Here is an 8,625-nt window from a genome sequence, read left to right on the forward strand (position 1 = left end):
CATACAAGCACACGGTTTTACCTGGCAATTGGCCAGGATTCAAATGCACGAAGCATACAGTCTGTCTCCTCACATTCAAATCAAAACTGCTCCATGATTTTAAAGGTTGATGTCAGCCTCTGCTGATGTTCATACATGTCCAGACCGCTGTCTGTGGCTAACCTTTTCATTGTGTTATCTGATAGAGTCCCGAAGTCACACTCTTGAAATTTTGTTTCCGTTCTGTCCGTCTGCTGATACATTTGTGTCGGAAATCTTTTACGTGAAAAGGGAATCTTAGGAAAAGATTTTTCAGTACAGTGCCGCTCAAAGGCATCCATTCTCCTTGTACTTTGTCACAAATACAAACTTGAATCGAGTTTTATGGGAATTTTAGTTGATAGACCAACACAAAACGGTACATAGCTGGGAAGTGTAAAAGAAACGAGACATGGTTTTGCTAAACCAAATGACAGTCATTAGCCTTGCTGTTGCGTTCTCATCTCCCTTCAGTGGTTCATTTGCACTTTCTCCCATTGAATTGGATTTCTCCCACTTCCTTCTTTGCAGTGGGAGACAGCTGTTTGTAGTGCAGACTTTGTAGCATCGAATTGGGACATAACATCATGGCTGAACTTTAGCGATTGGGTAAAATTTAAAATCCAACAGAGTCAAGTAATCGATTCTCAGTAGACAAGGGTCCAGACCGTTTGTATGAAGCAAAGCATAGAACAAGGGACTGGTCAGTGATGGTGGAGGTTGTCTGGAATCGAATCCACAGCTTTTTTCTTGCAAAATGACTGCTCCTATGGAGGAGTTTCAGGAAGAGAGTCAGTGATGGAAAACAAAAAGTCAAAAGAAGATTGTCGTAGGCCATGTAGGATACATGGCCTGCTGTGAAGCTCAGTGTTGGCGGTATCGTTTTGTGGAAACGGGTCTGAGTTGATGGAAAAGTGGAAGTCTAAAGGGCAAAAGGTTCCCTTTCCAGCAAAACAGTGACCATAAATCTAGTGTGGAGTGCTGTAGGTCAAACCATGTTAAAGTTTGGCAATGGTCCAGTCAAAGTTCAAACTTAATCAAATTGAGGAAGAAATGCTAACAGATGCTTTTTTTATCCAGCCAGCGAAGAATGGTCAAACCTCCTCAAAACACTCTTCTGAAGATTTGCTGCTCTAATCAGAAGTTTTAATAAGTATTGACTCAGTTGGGGACTAGAAATGAAACCACACCCAACTTTTCCATTTTTATTTGTAAAACAATTTGGAAAAATAAAAATACTTTTTTTTTTTTTTTTTTTTGCTTATTGCAGAATTATGAACTACTTTGTGTTGGCCTGTCATATGATATTTTTTTTGGCTCTTTGATCAAAGAGGGCAAATCCTTCAACAATGTCAAGACATTTGCATAAAAAGTACATTTTAAGGTTTAGACAGACAGAATTGGGCTCCCACAACATAAAACAGTAATGTGATGAGTTGATCTACCAGCCAGGCTGTTGAAGCGCTCTTATGACCTCTCGTTCAGCCGGACTTCAGCTGAGTAGCTTGTGTCTGTCCCCGGCCCTCTATGAGGCTCTGGTTTGTGATGAGAGGAAATTAGCATGCAGATTAGCAGACATACAGCTCTGTGGATCTAATACGTATAGCCAAAATGAAGAAGTAGACCACCGCCCCCGTTCCCGCTCCTCTTCAATGCCTAGTTCCACATGCCCTGTCCCAAACCTTAATGGGACGTCAGACGGACAGCTTCGGCTGAATCGAGCAGAAAGAGCAGCCTCTGAGCCCCCTCGTTTAAAAAAAGCATCTCCCCCCAACCCCCATCTCTTCCTTCCTTCACACTGCTAGCACCCACAAGCAGCCCCCCCTCCCCCCTTTCGGTTCTCTGGACTATTCGCGGGGTGCCAGACTCTCTCTGCATAAATTATCCTCGTCTCCCTGGCGTCTCGTCAGCCTGGTCCGCAGGTGTGCCATCTTTCCGGGATGCTGTCACCTCCAATTTTTTTATTTTTTTTTTTCCCCGCCACCTTCAAGCTGTATCCCAACAACTCAAAAAAAAAAAAAAAAAAAAAAAAAACCCTGCTCTCGCTACCTCTTCTGCATCAAGCTTTTGTCACTCGTTCACTTCCATCGCTTCTTCCCCACTCCCCCGTCTCTCCCGGTTTACCTGCTTTACATTCGCCGCGTCACTTCAGCCTTCTTTTCGCATACCGTCGGCGGTTTTCGATACCTAAACAAACCCTCTTCGTTTTCAGGCAGGATATTGTTTACATCTGTCTCGGCGTACGCCAACAGAGCCTCTCTAGGCCTCACAGATGTTGCAATAATACGGGGGGATTAGCGGGCTTAACACCCGGCTTATTTAGCGAGTTTTCCCGATGGCTTGGCAGCCTCTGATTTTGACCTTTTGTTCCTTGTTTCATTTAGCTGAGATCTCTTTGATTTGGGATTTTTTTTCTCTCCTCTCTCTCTCTCTGCCTCTCTTTCTCTCTTACAAGCATTCTGATGTTGTTTTACACCGAAGTCGGGCTTCAGGCTATTTTACGCTGCAAAATCTAAATTTGGGTTACCACAAAGATATAAACCTATCATATGTTACTTTTTTTCCCTTCTTAACATGTAATGATCCCAATTTTTAAATGACCGCCTTACAGAATTTTATTTTTTTATTTTTTTGTCTCCATCCTGGCTAAAACGACCTCTTACGCTGTTGGCTTGCATGTTATTGGCTCCGTTGAACCTCCTTGGTCTCCTCCACTCCTCCCTCTAACTCAGCTCTAAAAGATAATTAGATGTTCCTCTCAGACTCAGCACTTATGCTGTGTCTGTCTGCGTCATGCCGCACGGTCGAGTCCTGTTTTATGACCAGGCAAATCTGGCATCTGTGTGTGTGTGTGTGTGTGGGTGTGTGTGTGCGTGTGTGTGTGGGAAGAGAGGGGTTTGGGGTCAATTTATTTTTGTCTGGATCCTAATCCCAAAGGTGATATTAGTCTGGTAGACGGTTGAACGGGCCCTCCCTCCCCGAAAGCACCCGGTTTTCTGCATGTGAGTGAACGCCAGCGCTCGCAGCCATTGGGGTCAGCCAGGAAGCCCAGACAGGCTCCGCTTTGACCTTTAACCCCTGGCTGTCTGCTAGCTCCGGGGTCGCACACGGCATTGATGCAGACAGCTGACAGACGCACAAACAAACGTGCAAGCTCACCCCTCCTCCTGCCGTTGACGTTAACAGTGTCTGGGGCGATGACACGCTCCCGGCTGTCAGACGCATGTGCAGAGATGTTAATGATATGAACTCAGAAATTGTGCGGTCTCATGTTTAAAAAAATAAAAAATACATCAATCTGCTCATGCATTTGTGTAAGAAATCCTCTCAGTATCTGGAAAGAACGTCGAGATGCTCTGCGAAGTTTCTGGAATTATTCAACTGATCAATTTTTTTCTCTCTCTCCATATTTTATGCCTTTGCAGAAGCAGTCGGGTGAAAAGCCACCATGAGGATTAACAATGGACCCGTTCTCAACGTTGGGCCTTAAAAAAATAAGACAGGACACATGCCTCCTTTAGCTAGCTACACGGTTAGCCTGCTCCAGTTTCCCACCCACACGATCAGTTAGCTCCCCCGTTTGGGGGCAGATAATCCGCGACTTTTCCTTAAGACATCAGGTAAAAAGGAGCCGCTGCCAAAGGTGAGTTTAAACGTTGAATTTTTCCAATGTTGCGTTGTTGTTGGGTTTTTTTTTTTAATCAGCTTTTATTCTGCAGATTTGTCCTAAATTGCAGTCCGCCATGTTTAAAATTGTGCAGTAAGACTTTGCTAAAAATAAAACTTGCATTTCTATTTTTCTTTTCCCTAAAAAACAGCATTTATAGATACAGCAACCTGCACTTTTAAAGGCTGATAGAGATAAGTAAAAAGCCTGAAAACAATTTCTTTTTTTTTTCTTGCACACACACAAAAATATGCTGCTATTTTCATCGAGGTTTAGAGATTTTATTTCACCTCTTTTACCAGCTTCTTCACGGTTACAAGATCAACTTTGGTCCTCTTTCAGCCTTGTTTGTCTCTGTTTCAGTTCTTTTAACATTTTCCATTATTCCCCAGACTCCAGACGTGGCATGTTAACCCAGCTGGTTATTTTAATGTAGTTAATTCCTGCCTTACCTGACACATTCTCTTCTCTGTCCCACTTTCAAGATTGGCATAAAAATACTGAGATATATATAAATAATCCAATGCTTAAGTTAAGTCTATTTAGCGAGAATTCTGTGAATGTCAGTGCTTTAGATTTTGTAAAAGAAAAACAATTTGTTCATTCCTTTTTCTTAGTAAAAATATTTCCTCTTAAATTGAAGTTTGACTTTTTCTTTCTTTTTTTTTTTTCGTGTGAGATTATGCTACTGCAAAAAAAGCAATATTTCTTCCACATTGTTACCAATAGTTATAAAAGGGTGCTGTATAACACTTGTGATTGTGAGATGAACAATTTTTTCTTGAACCACAGATTACTGTTATAATATTCTGAAATCTTAAATAAAACTGATACAAATGTGAAATAAAAAGCTGCTGCCTCCTTTGTTTGTTTTGTTTGTTTTTTTCTTTTTTCTTTATTCTTCTGATGTTTCTTTGTATCCAGGAAATACATTTCCTGGAATGCACGTTCAAAATGTATCTTCATGTTCAGCTCCAATGTTCTTCTTTCTGTTTGACAGAAAGCGATGTGCTAAAGTTAAAATAACAAGTTTTCCCCCTTTTTAATATAAAGCCTCGTTCTTCTGCTTTAGTTTATTGTGCTTTGGAGAAATATGACCTGGAAAACAATTTGTTTCTGTTGTCTTAACGTGATTAATTACCAGCATAATGTCTCATTTCAGAGAAAATCACCCAGTTTTAGTACATGAAGGTGTTGGAAATTATATTTCCTGATATTCCAGTAGAGTGGGACGTTTTGGGAAAACAGTCAAACCACAGAGGCCTTAATCTGTGGGTGTCAATTATGTGTGTTTGTGCGTGAGCAGCGGGGGCGTTAAAACGAGTTGCTGGAGCTGAAGGAAAGTTTGAACAAAGATGCACATTCATTACCACACGCACACACAGATTCTAGTTTTTTGTGGGAATCACACCCCCCTTTTGTTTTCCCCTCCCAACAGCCAGCGGAGGCGATGCCCCAGTGCGCCCAGTGTGCTCCACTGCTTTGGCTGAAATGGACTCGTCCAGCCCTCCCCTTCACTGTCCCCAACAACACTGTCCCCTCTCTCAGTCCAGGCTTCGCTCCCCCCACCACTGGTCCTGACCTGAAATCACAGCACCGGGCAAGCTCTAGCCTCCATGGTCAAGCTGGCATAAAAAGCAGACCTGTGTGAGTGCACTGTGGCCCCCGAAAGAAAGCAAGATTATCCCATTCTGTGTGTCCAGTCACCAGTGCAGTATTGACCACGGCGGGCCACCCAGGGAGCGTCCAGCCAGCCGTGAGATGGCCTGATATACATGCTTACTGGCCGTGCCAGATTCCCCCACTCTCACTGGAGAGAAGCCCCGTTTGCAGGACGCTCCCTAACGTCGCAGAGTGACCAGCAACACACACACACGCACGCACACACACACACATCTCAGCTCCCCCTCTGTACAGTAAAAGACATTGCTATCAGGTCGTTTTCTGTGTCCTGTGAGGCGAGGCGGGGGTCACGGGGAAGGTGGAAAACCTCTTTAATGGTGGGAATGATACCATAACACCTATAGATAGAGTTACGGATCATGTCACATAAACTCCGTATACTGTGTACCAGTCTGACAGCAGGGTTCGCTCCGTCCAGATGAGACAAGCTGGAAAACGGTAGCCTTTGTTGAAACATTTGTCTTTACATCACTGGCACCACTTTAAAGTCCATGTTAAGATAATTAGAAGGAATAAAACCACTCTTCTTTTTTTTAACTAATCCGATTCCGATTGATTTAATCTAAAAGATTTTTCCACACAACCCCGGCATTATTTATTACCAGCCAGTCACGGTGTATTTATGGCGAATCCTGCGGTTGCAAGAGCGGCCCATTATTGACCTGAATAAACTCTCAGGGGCCTGTTAATTGTCTTGTAATTGCTCAACTGCTTGTTTGTAAATGGAGGGCCTCTAATTACATCCTGGTCCGTTAACAACATAAAGGCCTCCAACAGCAGGACGAACAAAGCCGGCTGGTTGTATAACAAACAGGGGCAGTTTAATGACACGTGTGTTTCTGTCCTGTACGTAAAAAAAAAAAAAGTGCCAAAATCTGATAATGAAGCGAATCGCTACAAAATTACTGATTTAAATTTTCATGCCAAAATGTAACAAATTTATAATTAAAGGGAAATGAAATGGGAAACTTCTCATTTTATAAAGTCAGCTAATAATATGTGGAAGGAAATGATAATAAATCAGTCATATTTGGTGATGCAGTAGTGAGTCTAATATGTTATTGGTCAATCTGCACAACGTGTCTTGGAGTTGATCCGCCTGCAGTTCTGCTGAGGAATCAAAGGAAATCAGCTTGCTCCTCCTGGAAAAAAAAACAACAAAAAAAAACACATTCATCTCTATAAAGGTTTTCCACAAAGCAAATGGAAGTGTTAAATGCCAACTTTTGACTTAATCACCGACTATGGAAACTTGGACCTCAAGCAACCTGAATTATATTCTGCTGAGTTCTTCCAGAAACTTGGTTTCCACACGATATGCAAAACTAATTTCTTCCTAAGAGCAGTTTTTGGGCCATGGAGCTGAAGTCCATCTCAGGTTCTCACAAAAAATTAGAGATGTGTCTCATGTTCTACATCTGTTTGCAGCTGGTATTTTTTCTTTAAGCTCTGATTCCAGCCAGAGTCCAAGTAAAATTTCTGAATAGTTCTGTTCACAGTCCTCCTAAGGCTGTGGTTTGTATTTTGTGCACCATATTTTTTCCTTCCACTTAACTTTCCAGCTAATGCTTGAATACTTCTTTAGCAGTGACCGTGTTTGGATTACACTCCTCGTGGACAGTGTCAGTGGAAGTCTGCTGTACAAACTGCCAAGACAGCAATATTTCCCATTATTTTATAATTCATAACATTGCCATACCACAACGCATCTATATTACAAAACAGCTTTATGTAATATTTATGTAAATATAAAAAATGAAAAAATAAAATAATCCGATAGCTATAAGCTACAATCATTAAAATTACCTGAAACAAACACTGAATATTTTATTATCTTATTTTTATTTTTAGAATATACAGTCACATCCAATGAATTAGAATATTATTGAATCGTTCATTTATTTTCAGTTCACTGAGTGAAACACATTGCATAAATTAATTACACACTTACTGGTGTTTTCAAGCTTTCAGTTCTGTAGACTGTGATAATTCTCCACCTACAGCTGATGAAATCGCAACATTTAAGATTAGAATAATACTTCGGACCAATAAAAAAAAACATTTTAATACAGAAATGTGGGCTTAATAAAAAGTAGGTATAATATCTGCTTAAAAGTTATTTTCAAAAGGTGCTTTTAATCTGACAAACGATCCTCATCAAGACGCATATTCTCACTTTTTGAAAATATCTGTGTGGATTTTACTGACTTGCTTTTTCATGACATTCAGACTTAATGTATGTTTTTGAACTAAAGCTGATGTAGTTTATCAAACTAAAAAAAAAAAAGAGTGCTACTTTTAATTAACCTGTTTTCACTAAAGAGACAGAAATGAAATATAAAGGATGCTGTAACTGTGAATGTTCTGTGTGCATGCTCAAGATTTGTTATGTGGGAGGGTGGAGGGAGGGGTTGGTCGGGTTCAGAGGGGTGGGATGTGTGGAGGGAGGGGGGGGAGCTGCATTAAAAAGTCCGAGAACTTGGAGTCTAGTTTGTCATGCTAACTGCAGTAATGCCATTGAATGTGGACACAGGGAGCAGAAGGTTCACAGGACCTCGGCTATTCTCATGCAAACTGCTCTTCTTCGGCTGTCCACCCACCGCACTCCCACCCACCGTCCATGGATGTGTTTACTTACGGAAACACGCTCAGTGAGACGGCAGAACAGGATGTCCCAGTACTGTAAAAATACATAGAAAAAAAAAATATATATATATAAATATATAATGCAGAACACTACTAAGTTGTCTTTTACAATGCAGTAAAAAATAGAGAAATACAAAGGAGTCTGCATTTTTTTTTTTCCCACACTCAGGCAAAAAGAGCCAATGATTTGACCTTATCCACTGCCAGGTTGAGATGAATAATTTCGCCACTGCACGTTTCGACAAATAAAACAAACCGTCCAGCCACAGATTTCTATTCCGACACGTGTTCTCAAATCAGCACTTCGCCCTGCTTCTCCCTTTTTTTTTCTTTTTTTTTTGCTGCTGGCTGTGGCCCTGCACCTCTCATCTGATTCACCTGATCGAGAGACTGGAGGACGCCGCGGCTCATTGGGTGTTAAAATCTGTTTAAAATGCCAAGTGGTGAAAATGTCAGGTGCGGCACAAACACACGGGCAACCTATGCATGTACCCTCTTTAAATGCAAAAAGACCACATGCAAATGAAGACGTTAACCGCCTCCAAGGCTTGAAAAAGTGAGAAAACCTAGCAAGAGCACACATACGGTTTTATGCGTGTGTGTGTGTGTGT

General features: G+C 41.5%; 1 long non-coding RNA gene across 4 annotated transcripts in view; it reads left to right on the forward strand.

Annotated features, from left to right (window-relative positions):
* The window catches only part of LOC103150427 (uncharacterized), a 51,237-nt gene extending 47,353 nt beyond the window's left edge, over nucleotides 1–3,884 (forward strand). For all 4 annotated transcript variants that reach the window (XR_001664489.1, XR_001664488.1, XR_477551.2 and 1 more), the window contains exon 4: nucleotides 3,444–3,884. This is a non-coding gene — a long non-coding RNA (uncharacterized LOC103150427). The remainder of the gene's footprint in view (nucleotides 1–3,443) is intronic.
* The last annotated feature ends 4,741 nt before the right edge of the window (nucleotides 3,885–8,625 follow it).

The sequence above is a fragment of the Poecilia formosa genome, unplaced genomic scaffold (assembly GCF_000485575.1).
Source record: "Poecilia formosa unplaced genomic scaffold, Poecilia_formosa-5.1.2 Scaffold254, whole genome shotgun sequence".
Lineage (NCBI taxonomy): Eukaryota > Metazoa > Chordata > Actinopteri > Cyprinodontiformes > Poeciliidae > Poecilia > Poecilia formosa.